Below are 19636 nucleotides of genomic sequence, written 5' to 3'. Positions count from 1 at the left end.
ACGTTATGGATCAAGGCATCTCGAAGACATCATCACAACAATGCTTGCTGTTCCCAGAAAAACCATGTCAACTTGGTTTTTCTTCTTCATCTACAGAATAAGCCATAAGCCAGGTCACCTGAAGAAACCACTGTCAACAGGAAACTCCCACTGGGAGCCCTGAAGAAACAACCCGCTGAGCTGAGTCAGCTGAGGACACACGGACCCATCATCTGGTTCAGTTGAGGACACTGAGCCACCGTCAATATTTGAAGACGCAACCATGACAAAGTACTCTAAGAATACCTTTCTGCTGGTCGTACGCTTCTAATGATCAAGAGTTTGGTGTTGTTATTCTCTGAATTTTCCTTTAAATCTTAGAGAAGTTTGATTAGTCAAATTATTTTAGGGTTCAACTAAATTTTCAGCAGGAAAATCATTTTACATCATACACCTTTCCATCTTTCACGATCGTTAGGTAATTCATTCAACTTGCCATAATAAGTTTAACTTCATTCATCCTTGTTTATCATTCATTTATCTATTCATGTTATTTTATCATTTATTAATTCGTTAAACTATTTAGTTAAACAAATATGTGTTTATCAGTACATCCTTGTCTGTGCCTTCAATTGAAAACAGAGAAGGAGAAGTCCATGTCTCTAGAACATACCAGTTTGTTTTGTGAGACTGATTAAATTGAGACTGATTAATTCACTTAAATAGTGTTCTTCCCACGTTGGAAAAAAGGAACTGGTGCCCTGGTTTATGAGTGCTAACCTATTATTAATAATAGACATATTCCTACACGACCACTTAGGATCTCAGGTGTAGAGTTGAGAGGTGTGATCGATAAGAGCAAATATGAAAGTGCCAGAATACAAAAAGAATCAATCCAAACTCAATACACATAACTTAAAATGCCTATTATCACCAGAATTAGATCTTAATTCTCCAGTGATATGGTAATCATTGCACATATGCTGTACAAAGCTATTCCACAAATAAACAAAAAAAGTTATATTATCTACCTGGACCGTAGTCCATGAGCCAAGTAGCAAAACTGCTCACTTTTGCCACAAGAGGGCTCTTGCATAAATGTCACCAGCCTTTCAAACAGATTTACTTATTCTGGCAACAAATACTGTGTTTTTAGTCATATTTTCGCAATAATATACCATGCATGGACAGTGAAGATTAGGCTGTGGTTTCTACAGTTGGAATATTTTTTTGCCTTTGTATCACCACTGGAAACCATTATAACTGATTCAAATACAAGTTGATTACAGCTGTTGCTCTGCCAAGCAGCAAGCAAAAACAATTCAGAGCCACCTTTATACAAGCAGTGAATGTTGGAGTCAAGTCAAGTCACTTTTATTTGTATACCCCAATATCACAAATCACAGATTTGCCTCAGGGTGCTTGGCAATATGTACAGAAATACAACATCCTCTAACCTTTGAACCTCAATTTTAATAAGGAAAAACTATCTAAAAAAAACCTTTAAAGGGAAAAAATGGAGAAAACCTCAGAATGCGCAACCTAGGATGGATCCCTTTTCCAGGATGGACAGATATGCAATAGATGTTGTGTGTACATAATAGACCCAGAAAGCAAAATTATAGATGGATTTATAACATATATGAAGAATCTCATTAGGAGGATGTTGAGCAACAGATAGGACCTGAGTCATGCAACCTGCATCACCATGGAGACCTGGAAAGAGGACAAATCATGTGCTTGTATATCCCTGTCTGTAAGATTGCCTGTAAATTACAGACCCTATGGCTATTTTCATACAGTTTAGGCTATTAGTAACAAAGCTTACATGAACTAAGAACTGTGTGTTTGTTAATAGTGGCAGAAGGATGAGCTTTGTCCAGGGGTGAATGTGAACCTGAAACCTGACTTGACTGCCCCTATTGCTGTGATACAACATGAGCAAGTAAATCCCAATATTTGATTTTGAAATTTATGTTGGATTAACTATGCACAGGACACACAGGACTGAGGCTACACTTATTTTCCTCTTCCTCTGAATCAAAATGTTCAGAGGAATGAATGTATTCAGCATACGGATGAACTCTCCCAGCAGCATCACAGAACAGAAGGCCCATTACGGTAGTCAAGAATTAGGCAGAGCTAAGATCTCTCACATCCCTTTACCCTTTCTCCATGTTCTTAAGGGATAACAGACAATGTTCATGCCTCATTTCATTTCATTATCGTGTCACATTCGCCTCATCGCCTCAGTTCCTGAGCTAGTCTTTCATCTCAGCATGCTTGCAATCACTCATAGACGGCAAATATAATGGAAGTAGGGGAGACTGTATAATCAAACGTTTGTGAAACCAATTTACCATGCTCCAGAGAGAGTACTCCAGAGAGAATGCGCTCACAAACTAGATGGGAAACTCGGCATAATATTGTGTGAGAGGCTGCAATTCTAGTTATAGACTGTCAACAACCTATGAGATTGTTTATTAGCAAGCTGAGTGTAATACATTCAATTTCTGTTTCATACAGCTTGTTCTTTTTGTATGCATAATAACATGAGTGAAGGCTTGCACACAAGAAAAAAAAGGTTCTAAATGTACAGTAAGTACACATTTAGCAGAATATCCCAGAACACTATCCTTTTTTCTCAAGGGAGAAAAGAAAAAGAACGAAAGTATCAGTGGCCAGTGTGACCTGTGAAGGTCACATTTTCTCAACCCCTCATATCTCTTCATTTGGAGGGTCCATTGAGTATCACCTGGTCAGATGGATCATGGGAAGATGAATGGTCCAGTCTTCATATTTGTAACATCTATCCAAACATATCAGCCTGCAGTTCTTGACTCCATCCCATCTGGAAATTGCACTGGTCATTTTTTTAAACATGTGAACAACATTTTGACAGTGAACACATATTTACAGAGCTGATTAGACTGACTGATGATGATGATGAACTATAATCCTGTACAACTAAGCCCTTTAAAAATGTATTTTTTACTGTAATGCATTTTGTAAGTGAATACATATTTACAGAACTGATTAGACATTTTTGCCATCACTCATTTTTCACAGCAATGAAAAGTAATTTAAACCTGAAATAAATCTGTGGATTCAGATTGTTTTGGTTGTTAGAAAAATAGGGTGAGAAATTTCACTCAAGAGTACTGTGTACAAATTGATCTGGCACCCACTGACGGGCATGTGAAAAGTCCACTGATTAAAGGAGACATCCCCATCCCTTCCTCTGACCAGTGCCAACCTCTGTGCTTCACTGAGCCTTCACTGCCACTTCAGTAACAGAGAATGTCTTTGTTGCTTCTTTACCCTTATGAGTCACAGCAGTCTGACCAATACCTCTCACAAATAACAACTTTAACTTTGTATACAACTCAGAGAAACTTGTTCCATGATTATGATTCAGCAGCCGTGTCCTTCGAATCGATCAAGAGTGGAAGATTATCGGTCTGCAGGATTGATGGAAGTTATGAATTATTCGGGAGAGAGGAAAGGAATATTGGAGGACTGACGATTGAAGACCTGCAGCAGAAATGACCAATGGCTGCAGCACTGTGGTATAAAACAGACATTCATATGATTTATTAAGGTAAAGGAGGCCCCTGGAGAAAGGCCAAAGCTTATGCAATTAGACCAGACTAATCAAGTCCAACCTTTTCCACACACTTGGCCACTTTTAAGTCCTTCAGTCAGAGAGAGATTTGCTCCACTTTACTTTGATAGAAAATTCAGAAACTGTCATAACTGTGTCTGGGCATACAGGCTCCACCTCGCTGTGCTGCTAAAGCAGCCAGCCTTACACTTTTAACCTGTCTTGTAGAGATTACATTTATAAACTAATAATTTGTTTTGCAAAATATGTTTTGAAGGAAATATAATTGCTGCAGGGATTATGTTCACAGGCAAAGTTTTTTTCTGTTATGTTCTACGTTCTTGTACCACACAAGGGGTGGATGATGGGCATGCAAAGCGCAGGAATTTGACTGGAGACTTGCTGGTTTGGTCTCTGCATCCCACATGTGGTTAGATAAAGGAAAACCAATGAAATACCTTATTAGTCAACGTATTCCTGATACACTGAACATTCCTCAACTTTGCAAATACATTATGTTTCCTCTTTAAGTTGATAAAAAAAAAAAGTAATCCAGGCGGCATTACTTTTCTCTAAGTGTGTTTGCTTTTGCTAATTAGTAGTGTATAAAAGCAATTTCTAGGAGACACTCAAAGCAGTGGGTGGCCCATAATAATAATGCTTTACAAGAGCAAGCATAAAAAGAGCAAGTGACAGAATAAAATACCAAATACACATACAGTATATATGTACACATACATTCCCACAAATATATTTATATACTGTATATAATAAATAAAGAGTATGAAAAAGTCTTACAATAAAAATAGGGGGCGACTTAAAAGGGCGACTTAAAAGAAGATACTCATTTTGTTGTTTGAGATTCTCATGCAGGTCACTCAATAATAGTGGTACCCTGACAGAAAAAGCTCTTTCCCCTTTTGTGCTCAGCCTTGCATTAGGAAAAACCAGGAGGTTCCTGCCTGAGGACCTCAGACTGCATGCAGAGGAGAGTAACTCAGAGTTGTAATCTGGGGCCATCGTAATGAGTAGGATCTCAAAATTGATTTTAAAAACAACTGGCAGTGAGTGTAAGAAGAGTAATCTTTCTTGGTCTGTGTTAGAAGTCTGGCTGCTGCATTTTGTACAATTTGGAGTCTGTGAATTGATTATGATTTATGCCATTGCAGTAATCCACTCTTGAGGATATGAAAGCATGTGTGATTGATTTGGTATCTTACTTACTAATCAATTTATCAAGTTGTGATATTGTTATTAGGAAAGCTCTTTTTTCCAAATCATGTTTGGAATGAGGGATTGGGGTTCTATATTGTTTTATATGACAATGCTAACATGCTGATATGTAGCAGATATAATGTTTACAATGTTTACTTAATTATACTGAGGTGAACATAAATATCTGTACACAATTTTATGGTAATCTATGACTCAGAACTACAAATGTGAATCTGATGATGGCACTACAGGGAAAGTCAGGGGATCACCAACTTCAGTAGGATATATCATGTGGAAACAATGAATTTTATGACAGAAATTTCAGACTATTCAAGTCACACATACTTATACATTTTCACAGAAACTGAGTGGCAAGCCTAAATGTACAGTCCACTTTGAGACTGTCAGAGGACTTTGGGGAAAAAAGAGTTCAGGATAAATCCTTTATCAAGCTCTGGACAGTCTCCTTGGCCTGGCAATTCTGACTGAAAATGACCACGCCATTTCAGGAAAAATAATCTACTTAGACCAACTGTAGCCTTGAAGGAATTACTTTATATGATGCTATCAAGTCAAAATCAAATTGTACGATTTTATGTTACGTCAAAACCAAGCCACTGAATTCTGAATGTGGTCTGACCTACATGATTTTTCTCATGGTGGGCCAGTGAATGTGAGGAAAGAGACCCTCTGATGACTCCAATTTGCTCCTCAAAATTGGAGCAACCAGTGACTCCAAAACTGAAACTACTTTTCAGTTTTTACAGCTTGTTGAGGTTTGTATAAAATGTTTTTGCTTTGAATAAAATGCTTTTGCTTTACAATACTTTGCCAAAAATAATGCAAGTTCATAGAAATCAGAAACTGCACAGATTTTTTCATATATTTTGATTTTATGGCCTGGCACAGTTTCAGATTACAACATGTTTTCAGACAGTTCTAATCTAATTACCAGAAAGTATGTCACAGCGTGATGTAGATAGTTGCAACTAACAATATCATCTCTGCTCTCATTTTGGTTTTCATTCAAACAAGTTGGCCCAACTGTCATATTCAGTGTCATAATAAATGCTGGACACTTTTGCATCTGCATAGAATAATAATAATAATAATAATAATCACATTTCCAATTTTCCATTTGAAAAACACAAGAAGAAGTCAGAGTAAGTGTAATGAAGTAATGCTCTTAAGATTGTTAAGCTGCAAAATGGATTTCTACAGCAAAGCGTGAGCTACCTAAAAGAAAGTAAGTACATGATATGAATAATGAATGTAGTCATGGTTCTGATTGTGTTTGAAACACAAGCCATAAGCGGAGCTCTACTCTGTGCACTGTGCTGACAGGACAGAAATTCATGTTCCCCACTCTGGTTTCCAGCTTTTGAAGAGCTTATCCATAGTTCCTGTGAATCTATGGAAACCACAGCCAAGCAGTGTGTAGGCTTCTCTGAACAAAAAAAACATCATAGACAGTTTGGTCTGTAGAAAAAATTATTCTAGTGAAATTCTTACCCATACTCATGACAAACTCAGCTCCATTATTCACTCACACAAATTGAATCAGTGTTGAATAATTTGAATGTACACATTATCAGGCTGAATCTAAAGTATTATCACAATAAAAACATTCATATCCACATTTACTCCATGTTACAGTAATAGTGTATATATTGTATAGTTATTATATTTTAACTGCCAGGAGAGGTCACTCTCAACTCTTAGAGAAAGTTAGAAGATCAATGCAATGACATGGATCACTTTAACTCTAGATTATTGTCTGTTCAGTGGTCAAGCATGCACATTCAACCTGAACCGATAGTATTGTAGTTTATTCCAAATGCAAGCACTCCAGAAAAGACACTGTAGTATTTTCTGATCTAATCCAGAATTTCATCATAAGAACAGTACTACAGCTGCTAGGGCTTTGTCATATGAATGTAAACATATGTTGTGTTGGGGAACTTGCTTAAATGACTGATTCTGCCGTTTTTCTTGGGAGGACAGTGTCCATGAAAATTATTTGAGGAAAACTGTCATGTTGATCCGGTGTATAGCCAGTATTGAAGGTGAGGCTTTTTTCCCTTTTGAAGTCCTAGTCCTAGTTTCAATTCTAGTACATTATTCTAAATCCAGATTTTATATCTAAAATTATCATACATTTTTTGCGTGGCCAGAAAATCATCAAATTAACTTATGATTATCTTTGCCAATGGCCACATGGCAGTGATTAAAATGAACCTATACCTGTAAGTTTACAATTGGCCACTTTAATTAATCCGTCATACTCCTGTCATTATATCCATGTGTCAGTGTCAGCATTTAGATAAAAACAAAATCTCTCGGCTTTGTATTAAAGTTCTTTGAGAAATTTACAAGTCACAAGTCAAGAGGTTGTGATGATATGTAGCACAGCAAGCTCTAAATGTTCCCAGGCATACGCAGTGGCATCTGATGTACAAGCAACTACTCTCTGGAGACTGAAAACATGATCACTGTTATTAGTCTTTGGAGCCATTTCTAAACAAACTATCATGCCCAAACTCTTTGTAGCAGAGGAACATGTCATCCATGCAACAGTGTAGCTCATTGACATGTTTTTAATAGTTTTTTTTTGACAACAATGGAGGTCTACAGCACAGAGGAATAAGATATATCAGACTTTGGATACACATACAATACTTGATCTATTCATTTTTGGCTTGGTTCTGCACATGAGGTTTGTTGACAATAAGAAAAATATAGAAAATTTGTCATTTAAACAAAAATCAGATTCTGAGCTAAGAAATACACTATTTAGTTGCTCTGGTTTTAGTGGTTGCTCTGGTTTTAGTGGTTGTTCATAAAGACTTTTCATAAAGTCATACTTAAGTTTGTAATATTTAATTTGGCTTTAAAAAGCCAGGCCACAGTGGGAGAAGATGTTATCAAGGTTCTTGACAACAAATTTGTCCAGCAACTGAAGATTCAGGATTTAATACTTCATTGCAATTCCAATACAAATGATAGAAAATTACCTCAGTGAGGTTTTCTTAGCAACACAAGAAACCCAAGGGCAAACACACTCTTCATCCTTTTAATCAATCATCAATCAATCAATTTTTATTTATATAGCGCCATATCACAACAAAAGTCATCTCAAGGCACTTTTCACATAGAGCAGGTCAAGACCGTACTCTTTAATATCCAATTCATATAATTTTGGGCGTTAAAACAGGTTTCAACTCAACACTCGAAGTCAGTATTTAAATAGGATATCACAAGACCTGAACATACATTAAACTGAAAGATTCAGATTAGTAAAAATCATGCTACTAATCCCATTAGTATAACATGTAAAAAGGACTATCGGGCTATAAAAGTGCCTGTATCACCAGGTTCAGAGCACCTTCAGTCATATACTACAGTAAGGTGACAGACTGTGTTTTACCAATACAGTAAAGGCAGGGTACCAGTACGAGTATGAGTAAGGGTATGGCTCCCTCAGAAGCTTGCCTGCATAGGTAGAAGGGTCCAGTCCCTTGTAGGGAGTCAAATTATGCATAAATCTTTCTGTGAAAGCGTCCCTCAAATGTTTTAGATTTTTCCCCCACAGATTTGACTCATGTAGTTTAATTGTTGTTTGACTTCCTTCTGTAGTGAGGTTACAAAGTCTCATGTTTCGTAAGCCCCACCTTTCATGTCTGTTATTGTCTGTGGTGACCTGAATGGTGACTGTGGTGGACTGCGTCTCCAGTTAGACAGTAAAGTTCTCAGCTTTTAGATTCACAGATGGTAGGTTGAGGTAAGAGTATTTCTTCCCTAACATTACACATTGCTTTAAGTTCTGCAACACCATCCAGGACAGTGTATTACCAATTCGGTGGTTCTACACTGTAAAATGGCTGTGAATCAAACAGTTTGTGTTTTGACTTCAGTTTCAGCAATGTCTCCTGAATTATTACTTTATTCTCTTTAATATGACAATCTTAACAATACACACTAGAAAAACTGTAAAAAAAAACAAAAACAAACAAAATATGCATCTTAAAAAACAGTTTAGCGATGTTCTTCCCAAACAGATTTCACTCTTCGTTGCTTTCCCTGTATCACCACAGTCTAGATGTTGTTTCATCATTAACATTCCTCCAGGTCGGTCATTGATCTTTGTCTGAAATGTTTTTTTTGCCTCTTTCATAAAATATATTTCATGTATTTTTGCCTCCCTCATGTATGTTAATGGAATGGACAAAATATTAGGAATACCATTCAATATAATGCACTCCAGTACACCACCACCAACCACTACAACCTCAGTAATAAACATAAAGTAGAATTATGATCTTTCTGACAATGTCAACAAAAACTGAAAATGTATAAGCTTCATTAATGTAGAATTTATGGCAGAGCTGTTGTATTAAATTGCACTAGATTGCACAGGTGCACATAATGAAGTGGCCAGTGAGTGTATGTGACTGGCGTCAACATGTTTGCATTATCATTGTGAGCTCATTAGTATGCCGACATCACAATTTACCTCCAAGCACTGCTGTGCCTACAGCCTCACAGAGCTGTTAGCATGGCTGTAGAATCATTCAATTAATGTTCTTCCACATGACAAAACAAAAGTGAAATATTAGTATCTGCATGTTGCTCTATTAAAATTACATACAATACAATTTGACACAAATCTGTGTACAGATCAGGGAATCCCCAAAAACTTAACTAATTAATGTGTATTTAATATAAAAAAAAACTTAAAAAATATAAAAATAAATTTAGTCCAGCTTTAATAGACACCTAGATGCCTTTTCTGTTTCTGCGCTGTTATCAGCTGCTCCAACAGTAAACCTCAACTTTATTATTATTATTATAATTATTATAATAATAATAATAATAATAATAATAATAATAATAATAATAATAATAATAATAATTATTATTATTATTATTATTATTATTATTATATTTTACTTCCATAAATCTCCATTAAATACTCATATTTCAATCATACTCTAAGCTGCATCCAGGGACTGCTAAAGACCAAGTGATCTGCCTGCAGATGGTGAGCTGCCACATTACATATCTCTTGCTAGCTTGGTAATACGTTTCCTGGATGAAATTCCACTTTTACACAACCATGTGTTTCTGATTTGTACTAAAATGGTGCATTTCTTGTGATTACAATGCAAGACATCATGGCATTTGATAATATAAATCAAAAGGTAGCAAGTAATTCCTGCTGGTTTTAATTAGTTACTCCACTTAAGGTGGACAGAAGTGGTATGTTAATGTTATTTTTTCACAAACCCTGTTTCATAAACAAATTCTGACTAGTGTTTAAAGACAGAATAACTTCCAAATTCACACAGATTAACTTCATCTGTCAAAGGGGGCGACTGCCAACTGTGATTAACCCAAACATTTTAAGTATGTAGTGCTTGTGTGGAGTGACTTTTCCACTGTGATAACACAATTAATGAGGTAACAAGTGATTTAGTGGTGACAGTTGAAATAGTCAAAGCATTGCCTTACTTACACTGATTTAACTCAGTTATGATAATAAAGCCTCATAGGTTTTTAATTAAATGTAATGTCTGTAGTCAATTTCGCACTCCCTCTTAAGTGTTCAATATGACCAAGATTCATAAATCATACTCTGTTTTTAAAATGGCTCCATTTACGAGTTGTTTGACGCAGCCATTGATGCGAGAGGCTTGAACTGTTCTGTGCAGAAGCCAGACAATAACAGCTTCAGTGTCAAAGTGCAAGTGAGATAAATGACTCACTAGCATCTGCTGTTGAGCAGTCCTCCTCTGACTGTCGCTGGGTCAGGGACATTTCCTCTGCTCTGGTCATATAATAAGTGATAAGGCAAGTCTTTTTCACTTCTGTTTTTTATTCTCTGCTAACAGCATACCACAGCTCTCTCTAAGGTAAAAGTTATTTTGTTACTGAAAGTACTTTTGATACCTTTTGATACTGTAATTTAGCGGATGATATTTTTCTCCTGTGTTATCAGTTGAATATAATATGACAGGAACTGTAAGTCTGTGCACCCTGTCCAGAGTCTCTCCAGATGACTGGTCTGCCAGTCACAGTTGCTGCTGTAGCCGCCAAAGCTGGACAGAGTAGGCAGATTATTCTTAAAATTCACCACACCCAGCCTGCCATTATTGGCCTTTAAAACTAGTTTACCACTTTGAAACTAGAGACCATGCAAGGCAATAATAGACACAGTAAGCTGCCAAACTACATCAATGTCACTCCAGTATCAAGGCCCACGCCATGCACCTGAATTTATCAATAAACAAGCTCTTATTCTGTAAAACCAACTGTCAAAAATTTGACTAAATCAGCAATATTACCTGCTTATTCTTAAAGCTACAATTAGTAGAATAGTTTTCAGCCACAAATCCACTACACTAAACTGTATCATACTTTCTCCATTATTGTCGCTCTCACAAGAAATGTAGACACAAAGATATATATTGTTTAACTTACAAGCTTTGCGGTTCTCAGCGATGACTGGTTCAACTCCAAGCTAAATTATTTAGTTAACTCCAAACAAAAAAACAAATACAAGTTTATGTCCAGTTTTAGATGTCCGTCTTTCTCGGTTTCATACTGGCAAACTGCCAAAGATATTTGTTGATAAGATATTTGTTCTCTTTCAATTTTGGAATTTAGCCATTGTGCACCACAGTGGAACTACTCTTAAAAAACCAAAAGGCCTCAGATCTATGTCAAATGTATTCTGCAACTCATATAACCTACTTATTGATATCAAACTAAATTAATGATTACATTATATACTACTTCACATAAAATACTATTACATTCTATAGTGAACTCTGCTACAATAGTTCAAATAATTACCAGAATACAGTATAGTATTCCTACACTTATGTAGGAAAGGCTGCTAAGCACTGCAGTGTATGAGATTTAAAAAGTGACTTTTTTTTTTTCTGTCTTTGCAGGTAGAGGCACATTTCCACCAGAACAGTTCAGCAAAGTATATGTGTTCTGTCAAAACTTAAAACTCTGCAGCATCCCACAATACAGAAATACCAACTAGGTCACAGCAAGAGAAAACTGACTTTCAGACATCATGTATTTTGGTGAACAAGCTGCCATAAATGATTCACATAAATAGATGATCAATAATTCACCAGTCAGTTCCTGCCAAAGACATACACATGGTTGGTTGATGGACATTTGCTGATTTCAGCTTATTGATTTTAACAACTTAAACCTTCTGAGGAAGACCAGATGTGTTGAAATATTGATATCTAGAATTTAAAATAAAAAGATTAAATAAGAGTTGCATTTCAGCTTTAAATAGATAAATATCTAGAAAGATACCATTTACATTTTAAGTCCAGACCTAGTGCTCTACATGATAGCAGAAACAAGGCTGAAGTTCTCCGCCTGTAAAATCAAAACTTTGGCTATTCATGAGTTTGTCAACCTGTCCTTGAAGGAGACATCAGTGAACCACATCAGACTCTGGTTTTACAGGATGTACAGATGAAAGTCCACTGCAGTTCATCTCACGCTCTTCAAAGCTTGTCAAAGAATTACATAGAAAATAGCAGACAAAAACTACATTAAAGTTGGAAGACATTTATGAAGCAGTGTTCAAACCTTTTTCTTGTATTGGACTCAGTGTGAGTGGTGACAGCACAACACACACCTGACTTTCTGAGCTTAAAACAACTTGATGTAACACTAACTAACTTAAGTCTTATCATTTTTATATCTGATTAATACATTACTAATTTACTATTGTGACTATATATTTTCTAGGGTCATTGTTTCTGTGTCAGAAAAACATTATTACCTGCTATGTTAGATCCTGGTGGTTCTCACTGCAGCAGATCAAGGTATCTGTTCAGCTCGACGTCTTCTACCAGTTGATCAGATGACAAACACACCACGTCTCTTTGTAGCTCCCTCTGAATAGGATGCAGAAAAAGCAGAGAATGATTTTTGTTTCATCTTGAAAATGAATGAATTATGTAAGCTCACAGGCAGATCAGTTGCAACATTGAACGCGATTACCCAACAGTTCCTCTAATTGAAATGTTGCATGAAAGCTTTATAATTCAAATGATGTAAACTGTCTGAATGCAATTAAGATGAAATGACTCCACCTATGACGTGTTGGCTGGAAGTCTTAAAAAACTGTGTATTTTGAAGACTTTAACTAAATTTGACTTTAACACTGTGTTCATTTACTGTATGATGTTTTATTTCATCCTGCTGAGACCCAGTAACATAACCTAGTTTTGTGCTATTTTTATTATTTTGATTTGAAACATTCTGCAGAGCTGGTGATCAGAATAGACAGCTATTTAAACCTCAACATAGGGTAAATAGATTTTTAGAAAGATTTTTTCTTCTTTCCTATTCTTTTAAATCATTTTGCAATTCATTTTAACAGTTCAGTGTCAAAGAAAGATCTTTGCACTTTACATCTCATATACATCTGTCCGTGGTACATGTCAAACCATCTCTGTCCCCCACAGTTTATGGTATGAATCTGATTTAGTAACAATGAAGGCTGTGCTTTTAACATCTGAATCTTGAAGGTTACATCATGTTCAGGTCAGACAGATCTTGTGCATCTAGGCCATATTCAGATCAACCTGGGCCCTATGTCATTTGAATGGGGGTCGACACAGCGGGGTGCTAACATGTAGTGCGCCCTCAAAACAAATCAATGACATACATACCTGGTGGATTACTTTAACACTGTATTTCAATCTTGCGACCAAAGATAAAATAGTTGCCACCATGATAAAAATTGTGATAAAATCCTGTTTGGGAGTAATATAAACTGCTGTGATGTGTTTTGGTATCTTACAAACCTTTAAACATGTTAATCTGTTACTCCAACTGGACTTCCTTGATTGTATTTCATTGTCTCACTTGTACCTTAAAAAACGAGACCCTTATGTTGTTTTAACAGAGTGCTGATTTCGGCCTGAATCCCTGCTAATGGCGGTCTTTCACTTGATCTACCTCATGAACAAAATTTGAGAGCCATCCCTAGCCTCTTAATTAGACTGAACTGACATTTCATAAACTTCATCATGATTTGTTGATTCACTGAATTATTTATTACATGAGTAGCTGCAGGGCAGCTTCCTCCCACAGACCAAAAACATGCAGGTAGATTAATTGGTGACTCTAAATTGCCCATAGGTGAATATGAGTGTGAAAGGTTGTCTGTCTCTATACTATATGTTAGCCCTGTGATTGACTGGAGACCTGTCCAGGGTGTACCCCGCCTCTCGCCCAATGTTAGCTGAGATTGGCTCCAGCTCCCTCGCGACCCTCTAGAGGATAAGCAGTAAAGAAAATGGATGGATGGATAGATGGATGAATAGCTGCACTGGGCACTGATTCAGGGGTGTGGAACCTGCCTATCCAGGTTTTCCCAATCACTACAACATCATTCTGTGTGACATTATATTTCAGACCTCTCACATCATCACTCTACACCTGCAGTGATTGCTTCTTTCTCTCAGCCATAATGAAGCCCATTGTCACTATGTAGTAAGGTTTTAGAGTCTGCCTTGAGTAGATTCTATAGATGACAAGTACCAGATGTAAGATTTAAAAGCTTAGTTTGAAATGTGTCACACTGAATAGGCAGAACACAGGCAATCTGATAACTCCATGTTTTGTCACCACATTTTGTTATTTTCAGTTTGGTATTCTGTTTAATTGTATTAGCATATGTGGCAATAGTCTTAAGCACAACTGCTATTTGTATTCACAGCACAGTGGTCAAAATGTAAAACACATGCTGTCAGGATTAGCATATTAACCAGGCTGCATATTTTAGAAAACATTTCCTGAAAATGTGACAAGCACATTCAGCAGAGTTCAGGACAATAGCAGAGTGATAGAATAAATAATAGATTACTCAAAGATGACTTTTAAACTGGGCTAACCATTTAGAATACACTGAGTAGATGCAACTCTGACAGGTTTCCATTATTCATGAGCCTGTCCTCCCAAGAAAAAAGCCACCTATAGTTACGTTTGAGTGACACCATCTAGCAGCCGTAGTAATTATGTCCCACAGAAGCGGCGCAGTTCAGATGACGTCTATATAAGGTGACAAATTTCCATATTCAGAGGTGGCAGGTTGGGTGGCAGGTTAGATCCTAACTTGCAAAAAGTGGATTTTGGACTTTGATGCAGGAGACCACTGTTCGCTTCCCGTTTCCAACTGCGAGTCGGGACAGTTTTTTAATAACTTTAGCTCCGATTGTTGTGGTGTTTACTGTTGCCATGTTGATGAACGTTGCATAACTTTAAGGAAGTAGTAATTTTAAACAACACCATGTTTCAAGTGATCATTTTAACTCAAGCCATGATCTTTTCCTCACACTAACCAAGTGTTTTTTGTGCCTAAACCTAACCAGACCTTAACCACAGCACTGTCACATCATAAAACATCCTTATTTCTTAACAGTGATTTGTACCATTTTCGTTTTGTACATGCTGCTGCAAAGCCTCAAAAACAGAGATGAAGAGCAGCTGGGATTGGATGTGTTTGTGAGTGGGTTAAGCGTGGAATTGGCAATATTTGAAGAGTCATTTGTGTGAATGAGAGGCAGGTTTGTTTGATACAGGTAATGTATCACTGCAGTGTCACCTTTACGATCAAAGCACATGTCAAGAGGTTATTTCTTTGCGCTGTGTTTTGGGAGACTCATGGCTTAAGGTCTAAATTCAGACTTTTACTGGTTCTGTAAAAGGCCTGAAACAACAACAAAATGTCACAATAAGTAGGAGATATAGTGAAAAGTACAAGTAGACACAGCTTCAAATCTTGAACACTGTATCGGGTGCACGGTTGTGGCAAGGATCAAAACAAACAGAATACTGACACTCACAGATCAACAGTCTTCAATTTATTGTGGGCAAAAACAAACACATTTCAGCTTAAACCATCATCTCTGTGATCAAAACCAGCAGAAATGACAATTCATAGAAACAGGTGAGGTTGAAATGCCATTCAGCAAAGATAATACATAATTACATAATAGGTCTCCATCTGTGAATGGTTCATTCACAGATGGAGACCTATTTCTATAAATTGTCATTCCTGCTGGTATGGATTACGCTGATGATGGCTTTTAGCTGAAACGTTCGTTTTTGCCCACAATAAATAGAAGATTATTGATCTGTGAGTAACAATAAGTAGATAGCCTTCTTCAGATGTTGACAGCATCTGTCCACATATGGAAAATTACCAATTAAATCAGCTTGACGTTGATCACATGTACTGCAGTATACAGAAATGGCAAGTCAACTGGATCTATCATTATCTCCTGAAAAAGATCATTCTAGGAGGAATTTGACTTTTTAGTTACTTTGCAGTGTTTTATTCTAAATTGTGTATCAAGATTGACAGTACAACAAAATTCTACAGCCATGCAAGTGGCTCTGTGAGGCTGTGAGTGAATGAGTTAAATGTCAACCTGCTCACAGTGAGAATGTTAACATGCTGAAGCTAAGTAGGTATAATGTTTACAATGATCACCATCTTAGTTTAACATGTGAACATGCTAACATTTGCTAATTAGCACTAAATACAGAGTACAGCTGAGGCTGAGGCACTGTTAGTGCAGCTACAATTTCGTTTACAGTTAAACCACAGATTGGACCTTTAATTGTCTTGCAATAATGAGCTTCTATACTTCATGATCTATTTAAGTCAGTTACACAATTAAGTCATTTTCTGTATAAGCTTTGAGAGATACAGGCATGCCTGAAGAGAAACAAAACACAAATGCAAGAGTCTAAAGAAGAGTGGTTCATACATAATTATGAAATTACAGTAATTAGCGCATATCCCGAGATTTTGAGATAATTAGGTGCTTATGTTCAGGAGAAAATGTTTCAACGTGATGAGTCATTATTTAAGGGGGACCTATTATACTCGTTTCCAGCTCTATATTTTTATTTCTGGGCTCCACTAGAATAGCTTTGCATGATTCACAGTTCAAAAAACTTATAGTGGCCCTTTATGTAGCCCCTCAGTTCAGCCATTCTCTGAACAGGCTGTTTTGGATTCCTCTTCCCTCTGCCAATCTGTTCAGAAGATAAGTAAGAAATAATGCAGGGAAGAATAATACAAGCAGAAACAGCCACAGAAATGCCATAGTGTTAGCAGAGCAGAGCAGTGAACTCCAACAAGAGCAGCTGACACACAAGCTGCAGTACTGCAGCAGATGACCATAAAAAGAAATCGTGTCACGAGCCAACGTCGGCTTGGGCTGACAGTAGACAGTCCAAGCCGATGTTGGCTCGTGACAGAAGCTGGTAATTTTTGCTCACAGAGATTACTTGAAACTTTGGCCACATTTAATATGAACATCCGACATTGTAACATTATATATATGACCGAAAATAAGGAAAAGCATAATATGTCTGCTTTAATATTGAAGCTGTAAAAGTAAATGACTATCAGAAAACCTGCATTTAATGATTTTGAGAAACGTTATGACCACAAGAAACAATGTGTAGTCATCATGAGCTAATAAATGAATCTAAATCTCAAATATCCCTTCTCCTCATGTAATAAAAAGTCCCCACACCATTTCATTTGAGCAACACATTCTTTTATTAAGATAAACACTGCCAACAGATATTTTTAATAGTATATAATGCTTCTTCATTGATAAACTCACAACATGAAAACTGCAACCCCCTGTTCACGGGATCATCCCATCCTACTTCTGAAAGTCTGTCACCATTGCAAATGTGGCTATGCACATCTTGTCTGATGTCTCCTACTAGGATTGACTGAACAGGTGCCTGACAAACTTTCTGCAGCCAGACATCTCCCAGACATCTGCTTGTTGGTGCAGCAGAACCAGCTTCTTCCAAGTGACTGTGCACATGAACAGCTTGAATTCAGCCTGACAGCATTCACAAATCCAGGTCAGAAAGTACAGATGCACTAAACTAATGGACTAGATGAAATGTGTGAAACTGACCTCTTAATCTCTTGATTTACCCAATAAAATTCACCTCAAGTTTCTTTAATATTCGATCAGAACTATCATATTCTGTATTGGCTTGTTTCAACACTCCAATGAAGCTACAAATATATTACATAGATACACATCGTGATTTTGACTGCACTGTAACATCAATGCAATGTAACAATAATGTAATAATATGGACATTTTCTATACATACTCCATACCAGTCTCAGTCTGTTTCATATATTTTGATGAGAGTTTGTTCTTTTCTACTTTGCCAATTAGCTGATCTGTCATCCTAAAATCTGTTTATTTTACTCTGCTCATTGACATTTATCTCAACCAATGACATTATTTCCTCCTTCAGGGCAGTCAGGCCATATGGAAAGGTAATTTATTAGACATTTTTGCCCTAATGTGGCATAGTGGAAAGTCATTCTGTATGGCCAGCTTGCAGTGTGAGCTCAGAAAACTGCTCTAACAAAGTTACAGTATGTAGACATATGAGCTGGGTGTAGTAAAGGTGGGTGCAGTAGTCCCCTTGGTGTGCAGACACTGATAAATATTGATGGTGGAAGGCAGGCCTGTTGACATAGCAAGTGGCTGTGACACAGTCACAGCAGGCAGCAAGCTGGGAAGAGCTGCTCTCTTGGCACTCATCATTCTCGCTGAGTGCTGAGCTGTGCAACAAACCCCTCTATTAGATAACAGTAACACATAATAAAGTCAGTCTCTATTTGTGCCTGCAATGTAGGCATTTTCTACACATGTAGTAAATGTATGTCTGCATAAAATGGTGTAACTTTAAAGGTGCTATATACGACATTTAGCAGCCACTAAATGTCGCACTAGAGCACCAGCATATCAGACCAAAACAAATGGGTGCGCCAGCCACACCTCCACCCTCCCTCATGTTCTCAGCAAGATGTTGTGAAATACAGATAAAGCGGCCCCTGAACACAAAACAAGATGAAAAAAGGAACAAACTTACCCTTTTGTGAACAGTGTCATGATGAGGTACACTAGGCAAGAAACAAGATGTACATCTTGGCTATTATTTTGTTGCTTGGTATATTGATTTTTACAGCATAGAGTTATTTTAGTAACATTAGTAATGTATTGAGCTAGGAAAGGAACTATTTCTTTGATCTGCTGAGTGACCTAAATCCGTGTAACGTTATTATTAGTTTGCTAGTTATCCTGCTAACACTAGCTACCTAAAACATCAAGTAAAATATGCTTTAGATAGCTAAGGTTTGATGGTTTTAATTGAATGTTTGGGACACCGCTAGCAAACAGCTACAGTATATTTCTTTTGGGTTTTTTTTTTTTATGCTAATATGAAAATATGGCCAAGATGTAGTCATTCCTAGAGTGTAGTACTTTTTTTTATTGGTTTTACAAATTTGAAACCCCCTTGAATCATTGCTGTTTCTTTACAGTCAGATTTTGATCCCACTACTGAGGCCAGCAGCAGCCAGTGGCAGCCATCTCAGGGGAGAGAGAAGGGGACGAGGTGGTAGAAGCAGAGGAGCCTGGGGCAGAGCAGCTACAGGCACAAGGTGCACAGATGGGGCAGCTTGAGTGGAGGCAAAGTGTTTAAAGGCCTTCCATAATGATAGGGGAGAGGAGACAGAGGTCTGTGCCAACTGTGCTTCTATTACATGTAGAGTTAGGTGTAATGATAAATCATCTACACAAAACATATGACACGTGAAAGCTCACAATAGTTACTGAAGTAAATGGCCAAACTATTATTCTTGTTTAGTGTGAAAAGCCAGTTTATCCATTCATGGCATAATGATGTATAAGCTATCCAAAACCCTGATCTACATCTCATTCTTTATTT

This window comes from Thunnus maccoyii, chromosome 11 (assembly GCF_910596095.1).
Source record: "Thunnus maccoyii chromosome 11, fThuMac1.1, whole genome shotgun sequence".
In the NCBI taxonomy this organism is placed as follows: domain Eukaryota; kingdom Metazoa; phylum Chordata; class Actinopteri; order Scombriformes; family Scombridae; genus Thunnus; species Thunnus maccoyii.
This window is presented reverse-complemented; position numbering follows the sequence as displayed.